Consider the following 17,492-nt stretch of genomic DNA (forward strand, 5'->3'; position numbering starts at 1 on the left):
ACGTATATCCACTTTAGCAACAACCAAATTATAATTTTTAAATCATTTTATATTCCATCTGTCAGAACTGCAAAGGACATCGGGGTCTCAGGGTTGCCACCACTGTTGTAATCATAGTCACTCTGCTTGGTCTTCCGTGTAAGAACTTGAGTGAAGAGCCAGTTCAGCTGCTTAAATTAAAAACTACAGATCTCATCTTAGCATCTTGTGTTACACATGAGGAATTTGAGGTATAGAGCCATTAAGTGGCAGCATATCAGGCTTTGGTTTCATTTTCAGTCTACCAGTCTCAATTACACCAGGTTGGATCCCTTTATTTTAATGACCACCTTAGGTACAACTTGCAGGTGAAAACTGGGGAATGTTCTATGAAATGGGCATTCAGTAAAATATTACTTGATAAGCTCCCCTGAATATGATCACTTGTATACAGTACAGGACACCTGGGTGACATTCTCTACTTAGCAATTACAATGATTGTTTAAAAGATTATGTTCCACGAAAATTTTCAGGTGCTGTACAATTATCTACCTGAGAATATCTAGTCATTATTATCAGGTTTACATAACTTGTTCCATCGCATTATGACAACCCTGGCCAAAGCCATAGGAGGTAGCCTGTTATTCTTCACCCTCCACCCCCAAGCAATTAATAAAAAGCCCACCCTACTTGCTCAGTGACACATAAAATTCCACAGGAAAAATAAGTCACTTGTTTAGGCTTGTGAGTTTTTCACTTACAATGGAAAAAAAAAAAAAACATGTGACACTCATGACTATTCAAGCTTCTTAGCCACCAGGACCTCAGTGTGAATCAGTTTGTTTATCCTGACCTACAGTGAAACAGGTAAAGGGAAATCCTAATAGATAAAAAGAGTAAAATATTAATAAATTGCCATGAAAATTTTTTATAACATTTGTCTTTCTGCATTTTGGGGAAACTCTATTTTCCCTTATTTTCTTAGCTATGCTGGTAATAATTCTGAAAAACTAAGTGGTTCCTAAAGTGGAAAGAAATACTAATAAATTCATAAGAGTTGTGTTTCTACCACAACAAAGCTATGGAGGGAAAATCTGAGACCATAACAAAATATAATTTTTATTACTATATTTACAAGGTTGACAAAAATATTATGTGTGCCTCTTTTTTGTCTATAGCCTCCATTCTGTTGGCATTTTTGTTTTTCCTGGCCAGGGGCATTTTGAAGTAGGGAATATTTGATTAAAAGCTACAAAGCACAATCTGCTTATCAATGTCAGGTCAACTCCATTTAAAAAAAATCCTGTTGCAACCAAAATAGCTCAAATGAGTATATTTTCAAATATTAGAGTAATAAATTCTTTGTTACAATAGGATCTACTCATTCCACTAAGAGTTTTCTTGCCATCTTTATGAAATAAGCATATATCATATAAAGATACAAAAGATAAGATTGACTAGGTGAAATACATACTGACACCATCTGGTTGATTTTAACAGAATTGTCATTAATCAGTTGTCCATGACAAAATGAACAATACTGCACTAGAATATGTTAAAATATATATATTTGAGACTAGTAAGAAAACAAGGCCTATCACAGAAACTAGGCATCCACTACCTTAAATATTTTCTTCACCATTTATCCACTATGCCTATATTGTCCCTCCCTCCTCTCCTCTCCTCACTGGTAACCACTAGTTTGTTGTCTATATCTATGAGCCTGCTGCTTTTTCCACTACTTTGTTGTATATTTTAGATTCCACATATAAGTCATATCATATAGTATTTGCCTTTTCCATCTGTCTTATTTCACTTAACACAATGCCCTCCAAGTCCATCTATGTTGCTGCAAATAGCTAAAAAAATTCTCATGGCCGAGTATTTATTCCTTTGTGAAAATATACCACTTCTTTATCCATTCATCTGTTGATGGACACTGAAGATGCTTCCGTATCTTGGCAACTGAAAATAATGCAGCTATGAATACTAGGGTGCACGTATCTTCTCACATTAGTGTTTTTGCTTTTTTCACATATATAGCCAGGAGTGGAATTTCTGAGTCATATGGTAGTTCTATTTTCAGTTTTTTTGAGAAACCTCCACACTATTTTCCACAGTGGCTGCACCAATTTACATTACTACCAACAATGAATCAGGGTTCCCTTTTCTCCACATCCTCACCAACATTTCTTATTTGTCATGTTTTTAATGATAGCCATTCTGACAGGTGTGAGTGATATCTCATTGTGGTTTTGATTTGTATTTTCCTAATGATTAGCAATGTTGTATATCTTGTCATGTGCCCATTGGCCATCTGATATCCTCTTTTAAAAATGTCTAGTAAGTTCTTCTGCCCATTTTTAAAATAGGTTGTTAGGTTTCGGTTTTCTTTTGATGTTGAGTTGTATGAGATGTTTATATATTTTTGATATTAACCTCTTATCCATGGTCATAGCATTTACAAATATTTTCTTCCATTCAGTAAGTTGTGTTTTTGTGTTGTCAATCTTTCCTTTGTTCTGCAAAAGCTTTTAAGTTTCATTAGGTCCCATTTGTTTATTTTTGCTTTTATTTCCTTTGCTTTTTGAGACAGAGCTAAAAAAATATTGCTGCGATTTATGTCACAGAGCGTTCTGCCTATGTTTTCCTCTAGGGGTTTTATGATATCCAGTTTTAAATTTAGGTCTTTAATCCATTTTGAGTATATTTTTGTATATGGTATGAGGGAGTGTTTAGTTTCATTGATTCTCATGAGGTTGTCCAGCTTTTGCAACACAACTTGCTGAAGAGAATGTCTTTTCTCCATTGTATGTTCTTGTCTCCTTTGTTGAAGTTTAATTGATCATAGGTATGGGTTTATTTCTGGGCTCCCTATTCTGCTCCATTGATCTATGTATCTGTTTTTGTGCTAATACAATACTGTTTTGATTACTGGAACTTTGTATAATTCTCTGAAGTCAGGAAGCTTGATTCCTCTAGCTCCATTTTTTTTTCTCAAGTTTGTTTTGGTTATTTGGTGTCTCTTGTGTTTCCATAGAGATTTTTAAATTATTTATTCTAGTTTGTGGAAAATGCCATTGGTATTTTGATAGGGATTGCACCAAATCTCTAGTTTGCCTTAGGTGGTATTCTCATTTTAATAATATTCATCCAATCCATGAACACAGTATATCTTTGCATCTGTTTGTGTTGTCTTTAATTTCTTTCATCAGTGTCGTATAGTTTTCCAAGTACAGGTCTGTTACCTCCTTAGGTAGGTTTATTTCTAGGTATTACATTCTTTTTGATGCAGTGGTAAATGGGATTGTTTCCTTAATTTCTCTTTCTGATAGTTCCCTGTTAGTGTATAGAAATGCAACAGATGTCTATATTAATTTTGTATCCTGCAAGTTTACTGAATTCATTGATGAACTTTAGTAGTTTTCTGGGGGCATATTTAGGATTTTCTATGTATAAGATATGTCATTTGCAAACAGTGACAGTTTTACTCCTTCCTTTCCAATTTAGATTCTTTTTATTTCTTTTTCTTCTCTGATTGGTGAGGCTAGGACTTCCAAAACCATGTTGAAGAAAAGTGGAAAGAGTGTACATTCTTGTCTTGTTCCTTATCTTAGAGGAAATACTTTCAGCTTCTCACCATTGAGTATGATGTTAGCTGTGGTTTGTTATGCATGGCCTTCATTATGTTGAGGTAGGTTACCTCTGTGCCCACCTCCTGGAGAATTTTTATCATAAATGGATGTTGAGTTTTATCAAAAGCTTTTTCTGCATCTATTAAGATGATCATATGGTTTTTATTCTTCATTTTGTTAATGTGGTGTATCACACTGTTTGATTTGCAGATACTGAAAAATCCTTCCATCCCTGGAATAAATCCCACTTGATCATGATGTAAGATCCTTTTAACATATTGTTGGATTTGGTTTGCTAACATATTGTTAAGAATTTTTGCATCTATGTTCATCAGTGATATTGGCTTTTAGTTTTCTTTTTCTGTACTATGTCTGGTTTTGGTATCAGGATGACACTGGCCTCACAGAATGAGTTCGAAAGTATTCCTTCCTCTGCAATTTTTTGGAATAGTTTCAGAAGGATAGGTGTCAATTATTCTCTAAATATTTAGTAGAATTCACCTGTAAAGCCATCTGATCCTGTACTTTTATTTATTCGGAGTTTTTAAATTACTGATTGAATTTCATTACTCGTAATTGGTCTGTTCATATTTTCTATTTCTTCCTGGTTCAGTCTTGGGAGACTGTATCTTAGAACTTGTCCATTTCTTAGTCTAGCTTGTCCATTTTACTGGCACACAGTTGTTCATAGTAGTCTCTTATGATCTTTTGTACGTCTGTGGTGTCAGTTATAACTTATGCTTTTTCATTTCTGATTTTACTGATTTGGGCTATTTCTTTTTTTTCTTGATGAGTCTGGCTAAAGCTTTATCAAGTTTGTTTATCTTTTCAAAGAACCAGCTTTTAGTTTTATTGATTTTTTTTTTTTAGTTTCTATTTCATTTTTGTCTGCTCTGATGTTTATGATTTCTTTCTACTAACTGCAGGTTTCTTTTTGTTCTTCTTTCTCTAGTTCCTTTAGGTGTAAGTTAAGATTGTTTAACTGAGATTTTTCTTGTTTCCTGAGGTAAACTTGTATTACAGTAAACTTCTCTCTTAGAACTGCCTTTGCTGCAAAACACTGGTTTTGGATCATCATGTTTCATTTTCATTTCTCTCTAGGTAATTTTTGATTTCCACTTTGATTTCTTTAGTGATCCATTGGTTGTTTAGTAACATATTGTTTAGCCTCCACGTGTTTTGTTTTGTTTTGCTGCAGTTTTTTTCTTGCAGTTTATTTCAAGTCTCATTGCACTGTGGTCAGAAAAGGTGCTTAATATAATTGCAATTTTCTTAAATTTACCAAGGCTTCTTTTGTGGCCTAGCATGTGATCTGTCCTGGAGAATGTTCCAGGTGCACTTGGAATGAATGTGTATTCTGCTGCTCTCAAGTAGAATGTTCCATATAATCAATTAAGTCCATTTGGCCTAATGTGTCACTTAAGGCCAGTGTTTCCTTACTGATTTTATATGTGGATGATCTATATGATGTAAGAGGGGTGTTAAAAGTCCTCTACTATTATTGTGTTATTGTCAATTTCTCCTTTTATGTCCGTTATTATGTGCCTTATATGTTTAGGTGCTCCTATTTTGGGTGCATATATATTTACAAGTATTATATCTTCTTCTTGGTTTGATCCCTTGATCATTATGGAGTGTCTTTCTCTGTCTCTTATAACTGTTTTTATTTTAAAATCTATTTTGTCTTATATAAGTATTGCTACTCTGGCTTTCTTCTGAATTCCTTTTGCATGGAATACCTTTTTCCACCCCTCGCTTTCAGTCTGTGTCTTTAGATCTGAAGTGAGTCTCTTGCTCACAGCATATATATGGGTCTGTTTTTGTATCCATTCAGCCATTCTGTCTTTTGGTTGGAGCATTTAGTCCATTTACATTTCATGTAATTATTGATATTTATTTATATTGATATTTATGTTCTTATTGCCATTTTATTAATATTTTTGGATTCATTTTTGTAGGTCTTTTTCCTTCCCTTCCTCTTTTGTTCTCTTCTCTTGTAATTTGATGGCTATCTTTAGTGTTATGAGTTATTCTGTTTTCTTTTTTGTGTGTATATGTATTATAGACTTTTGATTTGTGGTTACCATGTGGTTTTTGTATAGCAGTCTATATATACGTGTATGACTGTTTTAAGTTGTTGATCTCAATTTCAAATGCATTTTTAAAAACCTGCATTTGTACTCTCCTCCTCTCGTGATGACTTTTGATATTATATTTTAATCTAGTTATTTTTTGTATTCCTTAACTGCTTATTATTAATTGATTTTAATTACGTCCAAACCATATATTGATATGCTTTTGAATAAGAAATAACTGTATTTTGTGAGAGTATATTTACAGAAGTAGTTGCACTCTGGTTAATATTCAGAAAAGTAAAATGATATTTCTTATACATAACTTAAACATAATTGTGTTTAATACTGATACAGGAATATTTGGCAAAACTGGTAAAAAATAATTTTTTGTTTGCTAAACTGCTTTTTAAAATATGTGTAATAATATATGATTGTCTTATAAATATTGATATTTCCTATTGATTAAGTTTTATACTTGACTCTTAAAAATATTTTCAGAAATGATATATAGGACATACCCCAGTATATGCATAATAACTTGACTATAGTTTTAACTAAAAATAAAATGACTTGTATATAGACTTTGCACAACAAGCCAAAATTTATCTCAATCCTAGTTCTTTCTAATTCAGCTTCACACTCACCAACTTTAATTGATAAAGAGACAGAAAACTAGGATAAGGAGTAGCAGATCTGCTGAAGTCCTAAACCAGGGATGGAAAATTCAAATTTCAAGTGGCTTCAAGGGTTTGAAGACAAACTTAACAAAAAATTTTGAAGATGCCAAGAATAAGATAAAGTGAAGAGAGGCACTACTGGAATTTAAAAGTGTGTGCCCTGCCTAAAGGCATGTGTGTTCATTTTCTAAACCTAATGCTGGCCAAATAAAACATATCTGAGTGCTTGCCTCAGCTCTCAGCGTGGTTCAGATGTCAATGGTCTAGATGTTAGTAAGCACAGTGCACACTGGAGAACAAGAACTGGTTCATAAAATGGGCTAGACTACCAACTCACACTGCAATTTCTGTTCCTGCCAAGACCATTATCTGTCTCATCCATGTTTGACAAATAAATATGTAGATTTAATTTCAAATCAAGTTTCTTAGGACAAGAAGTTATTATTTTCCAATGCTTTGTTTTTGTTGCTTAGCTAAAATGCTTATGTTTTACAGTTTAAATAAATTGTCTCATTGTACCATTACAGCTGTTGTCTCAGTATAAAAGACAGAAAAATAGGACATTTTAAGGTACACTTTCTATACTTGCCTGCTATATTGGCTTAGTAATAATATAGTAATTTCTATCTTTTCTGTTACTAACAGATTGCCTATCTTCAACTGCATACATTTAACTGAAAAAAATATTATAAGTTGAATGCCATCTCCTTCCTTGGAATTGCCAGATTTCTTGATACCATTTTTTATACAGTTCAACAGAGACATACAGGTGATCGTGAGGTGACGGTTATCTGATGGTGTGACAGAGAATTGTCATTGCTCAACACACTTCTTATTCTATAAACTGTGCTTCCCTTCCGAATTTTCTGTGTAGAGAGAACAGGGTCAGTTCTAACACACAGACTATAACTTATATTATGGAAAAGTTTTCAGAATAGAAAAGTCACAACAATCTTCCAGTGCATAGCATTTTACATTAAGACTATTTTTTTCTGATACATAATTGATGATCAATAGCTGAATAGTGAACAACTATATTTTTTTATTATTATTAAACAATATTATACATATAGATTCTGTTAGATGGCAGGAGAGGTGCTAGCATCTATTTTAATTGTTTAATACGTATCTCTAAATTCACAATGGCTAATCCTGAGGAAATAAGAGTTTTCAGACATCAGAAATTTGCTTTTGTATAGAGGCTAAGAGAGAATAAAATAAATATTTATCTCAAGAAATATAAGTTTTAACTGGGGAAAAGCAAATTATAAAAAATATAGAGACCTGTGAAACTCTATAATTGAATTCTAAAGTATAGAATATGGAAAAATAAATGTTATTTAGAAAAAGAACTTTCTCAGAGTACTCAATAACTTCAGGAAGAAGGAGAGACTTGAGTTGCATTTTGAAGTATAAAACTTTGAGTGTCCAAAGTAGACTGCAGTAAAGGTGTCAAAGAACTGGTTAATGCGATGGATAAAGTTGTGGAAATGCAACTAAATGTGATGAGGGAAGGAACAATGTAGAAAATGTGCCAGAAATATAGGATTAACAAGAGAGATGATTAGAAAGACAACATGTGGTAAGATTTAGGAAGTTTTGAACATTACGCAGAAGACTTTAATTAATGACATGATAGGCAATAGTAGTTGGTGTATGTCTTCTTGTAGGGGTTAGATATAACAAAATCTGCATTTAGAGATTGATATCAAATATACTATATACTAATATACTATATACTAAATAATTAATTTAGTGTTACTAAGAGCTTCATATATACAAATTCATTTAATCTTCACAAGTATCTATGAGAAGGTACTATTATTTTACCCATTTTATAGTCACACAACCTTAAATCAACTTGCCAACTCACCTAGCCAAAAAGAGGACGAGTCAGTTTCCAAACCTAGGCAATATGAAAGGAGGGACTTGCTGATTTACACAGCTTTGTACTCTGTAATTCTACAATAGTAAGTGTTGGAAAGTGAGGAGACCAAAAACAGGAAACACCAATATAGGACATGACCACTTCCAAGGAGAATTTAAGACTCTTTAGAAAGATCTTTGCACAGTCTGCACATAACAAAAGGCATCCTGGTCTAGTGTGGTGGAGTACATAGAACTGATGGGTGATGGGATGCAGTGGGATAGAGGGACTAAACAGGGAGAGAGAGGAGTAAAAAGAACAAACTGCAAAATGTCCAACTGAGTTACTGATAGAAATGTATACCTTAGGAGAAAAAGAGAGAGGTTTTATAAATGATTTGATATGAACATCAGTGTATATATCAAAGATCAGAGCTCAGATTTAATCTTTACTATAGAGATTACAGATAAAACTAAACAGTAGATTTGCTTTCTAGAGAGTCTGAATGTAGAGACAAAGGACCGAGAAATTGGCACACATCTCTGAGTTATGTGTAATCCCAGAGAGCAAAGCGTCTTACCCCTGCCTCAGGACCACTTAGGTTGCTGCTGTTATTTTTACAAATGTATACAAGTTTTAGTACCGATCAGATTTTGTTTACCACTGAAATCAATGCAGATTACTTGCTTCATTTTATGGACTAATACCAAACTGAGAACGTTATTACCTGTATAAATGTGCCATTAAAAAAAGAAGAATTAAATTGCTTAATTTTAAAAGATCAGAAGATCATCTCATGTTGTTACCTAATTTTTAAAGTATAGAGTTGCGACTCTATGATGCCCTCTCATTCTAAAAGATGGCACCTTGACACTGGCCGTTGGAATAGCCTAAAATGGTCCATATATTTTACTTCATATATATATGTATTTCTTTACTCTTTATTTCCAAGGAATTTTTTTTAGGGACTTCGTGCTTTTTATGCATTGTATGTGAAAATTTCTTTACCAGTATTTTAGACTATGATTCCTACTAGATTTGTACGGACCCAGCAGGTTTATGCAATCTTGCTAGATAGACTAGAAGTCAATGGTATGAGCTATCACGAATGTGGAAAGTAGAAACTACCAAAGGACTTCAGAAAAAGGACAGGGAAGGGAATTAAAGATTTCTTTCTCGCGACATGCACAGACATACATATACATAATTCACACACGAGAAAAATTTTTGAACATGGGAAAACTGCTTGTAATTGGTCCAAATCAGAACAAATTTTAGTAGTGAGAGGAGAGGATGAATACTGTTTTCAGTATGTTTCTACTTTTTTAAGGAAGTTTTGATTTCACTAGATGGGGAGTAAATATTAAAATGATTAAATAACAGAAAAAGAAGTGTCATAAGATTTTACATGAGTTATTTCCACAGGACTGGTTTAGACAGTAATGTTAAGAACAAAGTAGTGAAAGCAATCTGGGAAGTAAATGAGATGAGAGTTCTCCCTAGAAAGGGTGGATAGAATTTGTATAATAATAGTAGCCAATGTTTATTGAATGCTTATTATATGCTAACACTATTTTCAGTGCTCACATTTACTAATTCTTATAACAACCTATGAGGATAAATATTTAATTACTCCATATTCTGCTTATTTTGACTTTCAAAAATACTAATTTTGTACAGTTCAACCTAATATTAATATTTTTATTATACCCATTGCACAGATAAGGAAACAGAGGTACAAAGAAATTAAATAACCTGCCCAAGTTTAAATGGTTAGCATGTGACCAAATTGGGGATCAAACTCATAGCATCTAGTTTCATTGTTAACCACTTCACTCTAGGCTTTGAGTAAAGAAGCCAATGTATTCGATCAGGCTGGGACTAGGACAAGGAAATCTACTCAAAGATTAAAATCTGCTGTGTATGATTCTGTTTCTTGGAACTCTATAAGAGCCTTGAGAAATGGGATATATATATATTTTTACAAATGTATTCTAAACACTTCATGCATAAGAAGATATTAAATTTAATAGTTACACTAAAGTTGACCATCATGTTGATGAGTACTGTTTTCCTGTAACAGCAATAATGAAGTGACCATGTGACTAGATAGAAGATACTATTCTCCCAAACATCTGCTTTCAAATTAATGTAGCAAAGAGAAGTTTCAAGGTAAATGGCTTTCAATGCAGCTGCAGACCATGCCATGTAAGAGTCATCAGGCTGGAATCCAGTTATTACTAGGGCTGAATCTGAACATTTAAAGTCAGGGACACATACTGATGTACTTCTCAGACAAGTGAGAGGATCTTAAATTATATTATTTTTCTGTACACATATTTATCACCTTTGTACTTCAAATTTAGTGAAAGATGTGCAAAATAGACCAGATAGTCCAAGGTCAATTTAAAATCAAGGCCTCTTAAATTCACAAAGGACATAAAAACTTTTCCTCCTTTTAAAACTAAAGGAACTGGAGATAAAATTAGTCTTAGTACTCAAGTAGGCCAATACAATTTTCTAATACATACGGTAGTGTTACGATCAGAAGAAATTTATTTCTGTTCTGACTGCTTCAATATGTTTTTCTTTGTCTCTGAACAAATCATGGTATTATGGAAACTACACAAGATTGGAGTAAAAGGCCTGATTCTCCATTACCTACTACTAAATTGTCATACAACACTGAATCAGACATCTGTTTCTCTAGGACCCACTTCTACCTGTAAAAGAAATGGATGGGGTTAGATGACCCTATCTCTAACAGCTGATAATTCATGCACTGATTTCAACTCTTTGTGTTTCAACTTTCCCATTTTAAAAAAAAATCTATCTATCTATCTGTCTATCTATCTATGTCTCCAGATGAACAAACAAGGCAAAATGATTCATGGCATTTAGAAGAAAAAGCATGATACACTTATGATGCCTCTTGATAATAAATGCACAAGCATGATAGTTAGGGAGTTTTCTGTCCTGCCAAGTACATTCTATCACAGTGCCTTTTCAATATAAACATATATTGTGTTCCTCTCATTAAAAACTGAAATAAATACGTACCTTCAGAGGTACATGATAAACACTTAATATTGTATTAGTCCTTAAGATCCTATAGTGTGAGAGTAATCATGTGTATGTGTGTATGCTCATGTGTGTTTTCCCCTCATAAAGTCTCTTGAAATGGGTAAATTAACATAGTTTTCAGCTTCCATATAGATTTCAGCTATAACACTCTGATCATTTAGGGTAAACATCTTTACATTTAGAGGAATAGTAATAATACTTTATCTATGTGCAATTCTGTCTTAATTTTGGGCTTGCTATGGAAATAAGACATTTTAGGAGCAAATAAAAAGATTTCCAAGGACAATTGCTTGTAAAAATTAAGAAGGTCTCACATTGCTTTAGCAGCTCCAATGTACCCAGTGTAAAAGGATCGCAACAGCACAGGGTTTCGTAAAGGCATTATACCCAATGTCCTGTTCTTCTCTAAGGATTCCCCTTATTTTCTACATTAAGCAATAAGTAAAGTATCCTGAAGACAGCTAACTCAATTTGAGTTCTACCAACTAAGTGCAGAGATGACAGAAACAAAAAAATTAGTAAAAACACGGTGTAAAAGAGGACCAGCCTAAGGGTCAGAGACTAGGATCCTCGTCATGATTCTACTTCTAGGTATTTGCCTGGTTACCCTTGGGCCAGACACCTGGTTTCTCAGAGCCTCAGCACGCTCTCCTAGAAAATGTGCTAATGTCCAATGTCCTTTCCTGATCCATCATTCTATGAATTGATGCTTGCAGGTGAAGGAAACAAAGAAATCAGATTGTCCCTGTATTCATGGGTCTGGTTAGGCTCATTTTGTGTGAAATACTTTCCTCCCTCTTCCTCTAGCACTAAAGTAAGTTGGAACTTTACACCTGGGCATCCCTCCCAAGGTACTTACTTGGAAACACTGCCTGATACAAAGTCACCTTTGTCTGCGTTAGCTACTAGAGCTCCAGAGGCTTCCTGCCCAGAGAGTGAAAGCCTTGCAAGGAATCCAGAAGAGCATCTATGATAACTCCCTCGTTTTACAGATACTGAAATTGACCCAAGGGGTTTGGTGACTTTCTACTCAGTCCCAGCTCCTGAAGCACAGGAGAGATTTCTAATGTAGGGTTTTCTGATTCTGTCATTGGTATTTTTTTCCTGTTTTTTCTATCATTACTACAAGGGGCATCAATTATTTGAATGGATTTCACAAAAGAATAAAAGGAAAACTTCCTTCATCCTTTTATCTAAAAAGTAGTAACCTAATTGTACTGAATTAGACTGTTGTAATTTTTGGAAACATGTACTAACAGGTTGCTGTAAATATATTGAGAATTAGAGAAGCCATACTGAGCAGGATTTTGAAGGAGAAAAGTCAAATTTGTGTTTTTCTTAATCTAACAAACGTTAAGTGATTTCCCCCTGAAGTATCCGACTTTTGAAAAAAGAGAAAAAGCTTCCAATACCACTAGATTTTTCTCTGTTTTTCTGTTTTTCCTTCTCAGTCCAACTCACTGAGGGCAGAAGAGAAGTTAATGTTCAACCTGATAAGAACTTTTTGGAAAAGGTTTAATAAAATTTCCTTAGTAAATTGTGAACTCTCAACATAAAGTCACTCTAAAGCTTGCCAACGGTTGGCCTTACAATCAACAGACATGTCTGCAATATTACACAGATTCTCTTTGTAAAAGATTAACTAAAAGAGATTGCTATCATAATTTGTTGAAAACATTTCTGTTGCAAACATATGGCAGGTTACAAAGGTTCTCACGAGCAAGATACTTGAGCTTAGTCCTTTTATTGAATAATTAAAGGTTTTAAACTCCAACAACTGCCCGTACCTACTACAAAGAAATAACCCAAACTTGTTTTCTTTTCACAGGAAGCTGTCCTTGATGAAGGTACAATTGCTTTTAAAAATTGGGTTAAAACAGGCACAGAAGTTTACAGACAATTCTGAATCTTCGATGTGCAGAATCCAGAGGGAGTGGCAGTTAACAGCAGCAAAATTAAAGTTAAGCAAAGAGGTCCTTACACGTACAGGTGAACGAGTCCCCATAATAAGTGGCACTCTTTCCTTGACCATATGTATTTCTGAAAAAGCTTCCACTTGACAACTGCCATTGTATTGGAATATACTTGTTATTTTCTTGCCATTAATATACACTGAAATATTTGTTTCTGCCTATATAAAACCCTAATCTAAGGATTTAATGATGATAAGGAATATATATTTTATTATGAATTTACCAGCATCAATTAACTGCCCTACATTTAGGAAGTTACAGGAGTTTTACACTTGTGGCATGTATTCTCAACAAGTCTAAAATATGCATGCTAAATAGAAAAAAAACTATCACAATTTTAAAACCAGAGCACTTTAAAATCCTAAAATTGAAAGCGTAGGTTATATGAGTGGTTCTCCAAGGGTGGCTCCTGAACCAGCCACATCAGCATCTCCTGGGAACTAAGTAGAAATGTGAATTCTCAGGCCCCACCTTAGACCAAATGAATCAGAGACTCTTGGTTTGGAGCTCAGCAATGAGTTTTACAAATACTCTGGGGGATTTCAATACACACTCAGTTCTGAGAACCACAGCATTAAACTGATTCTACCTAACTACAATACCTGCTAAGGACTTCTATTCAAACTATTTTCCAGGTCTTAAGGGTATTTGTATTTATTCAATAGTTTCATTCTTATATTTTCTTCAGTACTGAGACTAAATAAGCTATACCTTTATCTTACATGCCTTAACAGTTTAATAGACTTTTGAACTCATTCTTAAACTATAAGAACTAAGGGAAAATAATTAGCCAGAACTTTTCAATTGTAAATTTAAAAAACTGATACCAGGGGATTTGAAGTGATTTACCATATTCATACAAACTTAGGACTGATATCTCTTAGACTGTTGAGTACATTTTCTTCTATCTAAATTTTAGACTATGTGCCTTTTCTAACTATCAAAGTAAGGAAAGGAAAGATTGAGGTGCTAAAAACACTAAACCTAACCAAGGATTAGGAATACATTTATGGTGCCCATATGGGAACAGAGTTAAGTCCTGCTATATCATGTGTTATACAAATGTGTGATTTTTTTCCTCAAGAATAATTACAACTAGTTATACACTATGATCAAGCATTATTACAAAATTTCATATTTATAATGGTTTCTTCTAATTCATAGTTTAACTTTCTTATCTGTTTCAGATATTCTACAATTATATAATTTCTTTCCTCTCCATGCATTAATATGTTTCTAGATTGACAACTCACACGCAAATATAATGAAATAACAGTAGTGGGAAGGGTGATGCCTGCTACCGCAGCACATGATATATAAGCTGCAGAGCACCTTGGTACCTATTCTGTTCTAGTAATTATCCCCACATCTCCTTGTCTTCAGGCACAGGTCTGCGACTATTCACAACTCTGTCAAAGAAGACTTGGTTTTCATTGTTACAGAAAAAAATCTTACCTTCAAAAATATTTTTATTTTTTCAGGGTCTTATAGTTCTATGTCATTATCAAAAGCCTATATGAATATCTTGTTCAAAAAATGTTGTAGCTACGATGTGTACCTATGAAAATCTAGAATTCACATATGACCTAATAAGAATCTAAGCATAACTGTTTAAAAAATCACAACTCTGTGAACTGACCACATGCAAGAAAAGAGAATAGTTTCTAGAATTTGAGAACTCATCACAGTTTTTGTTTGTTTGGAGGGGTTATGATTTTACCTTTAAGGATATTAATTGGAGTATGGGAAAACATGAACATAATATTGAATCCTGTCCTAGTCTTGCTTGATAGGTTATATAAATTTTATTCTTAGAGGCTTTAACCTATCTCTATCTGGGATGAAAGCAGGGTGGATTAGATATAATTGATTTACTTGGAGAAGCAATGAAGTGAGGGTTAGAGAAGTTGGATTTGCAGCTAAAGTACATAAACAATAAACTCCTATTTACATGACAATGTTAAAGGAAATTATGATCAACTATGAGTCATCTTGTCTCATGATGTCAACAAAACAGAGTCCTTAGTGTCTGCTTGGATGCCTTAAATAATGGGAAAACAACTGTTTACTTTTCAGAAAAAGTTAAGAGTTTGAGAGTCTTCCACGTGTTGAGGTGATCCTGCCTCTCCATCAGTTACACCCTGAACTCAGCTGAAGTTCTTAGTGGAGGAGGATGTCTCTCCTCAAACAGAACCACAGGCTTTATTTGGCTTTCTGCTGCTAAAGTGAGCTTGATGAAACTTTGATTGACAAGATGTGACATGGGTCAAAGCATAAAATTGCCTGGATTGAGATCTTAATGATATATATTCCAACCTATACCATTTCTGTGAAGACCTGGTACCTCCTTCAGAATATTCTCAGATCCAACATAAAAGATAATAATAATTTAAGTTACTTTGCTTTGACAGGAGTACATAGAAAGGAATACTGGGCTAAATCTGAGGCAAATTCCTCCCTTTGACCTTATTAACCAACACTTTCTAAAAGCTGTATATATTCTCATTTTTAACCCAAAAATTGAGTGATGATGTTCTCTCTTTAAAAGTACATTCTAAGCACAGGCCTCAGTTTGAAGGATTTTTCCCTTAGTGAGTGCCATCTACTGGTATAGCGTTGTAAGTACAACCAAGTAAACTAGAATTTGGGTCACAATTATTTTTGCTATTATTTCAACTACTACATATATATCAATCTTCCTGAAAATTAAAGTATTTTAATTTTAAATGTTAATAATATGTAACCTAAGTTTAAAATACAATTATCTAAGAGAAAAGAGTAACTGACTACTAATAGACTGTCCTGGCTGCTGTTTCAGATTTTTATATTCTTTGTATGTCTATAGTACTCCAAGAACAGTAAATAATAAAGCTTTGATGAACTTATATTAGAAATAAGATCTTTCTATCTTTTTGTGAATTCCCTTTTTAAAGAATATGAACAATTAATTTATTTATTTATTCAAAAATATTTACCAAGTACTTACCATATACCAGACACTGCTTGGGGATACAAAACACACATAATACCTATCCTATAGGAATTTACTTTTTTATTATACCTGATTGAAATCAGGTCAGGTTTTCTTTGGTTTGCTTTGGTTTTTACACCTCAGTTTCATGTTTTTTCAGTCTTTACCTTAGTTAGATAACAACAGATATCTACTGTAGCCTCACAAAGCAGACATTCAAATATATGATAGAGCAATGAATACCCTATTTCATCTCAGTAAATATCTTGTACTTGCAAAAGATTTTTTTCCATAATAATCACCCTTCACCTCATTCCTAAAAAGTAGTTGGTATTTTCCAGGAGCTTAGAACTAATGAGTGTACAGTATATGGGGTAGGGATGGAGAGGAACTGATCTCCAAAGTGGAAACTGTATTCCATTAGCTATCTTTAATTCTCATTAAAATACTGGAAATTATGGAAAAGCCAGTACAGGAAAGTCTGTGCACTTTGAACAGTCTTTCTAATATAAGAAAACGTGCTCTTACTGTTCCCCTGTTTAAACCTCTCTGCTGTCTCCTCCTGACTCTCGGGATAAAAGCTAAACATTTAAGTATGGGATGCAACCCTTTTACGTTCCAGATGTTGCCTATTACAGTCGTTTTATTTCCACCACTCTCCTTACTCCTTAAACCAACTATATTGAAACATCTGCATTTCTAAAATTACACCTGGTTCCTACTTCTTACCTAATACATGCTATTTTCTACGCTATTTTACCCAACTAAACTTCTCTTTGTCATGCAGACCACTTATGTGGAATTGTATCTTTTTTTTTTTTAATTTTTATTGGAGTATGGCTGCTTTACAATGCTGTGTTAGCCTCCACTGCACAACAAAATGAATCAGCCATACACATACAGATACCCTCCCTTTTGTACTTCCCTCCCATTTAGGTTACCACAGTGCATTAGGTAGAGTTCCTTGTGCTGTACAGTAAGTTCCTATCAGTTGTCTATTTTATACATAGTATCAATAATGCATACATGTCAATCCCAGTCTCCTATCTTGTCCATTATCCCCACCACAACCAACCCAAGCCTGGGTTTGTTCCTGTTCTGCGTTTTCCCACAGAATCTGTGTAACCCACTATAATAACACGTATTCCTTCTCCTCTGCTATGCACATCTAAGGTTCCTCTTCTCAACTTTGCTAGAGGCTCAGCATTGGCCTACTGATCATTTTAACCTA

The 17,492-nt window shown here is 33.9% G+C and overlaps 1 pseudogene; it reads left to right on the top strand.

Moving 5' to 3' along the window:
- LOC114901862 overlaps positions 1 to 17,492 on the top strand; it is a 47,426-nt pseudogene that overhangs the window by 12,725 nt on the left and 17,209 nt on the right.

This window comes from Monodon monoceros, unplaced genomic scaffold (assembly GCF_005190385.1).
Source record: "Monodon monoceros isolate NGI ecotype Baffin Bay Population unplaced genomic scaffold, NGI_Narwhal_1 Super_Scaffold_2, whole genome shotgun sequence".
NCBI classification, from domain to species: domain Eukaryota; kingdom Metazoa; phylum Chordata; class Mammalia; order Artiodactyla; family Monodontidae; genus Monodon; species Monodon monoceros.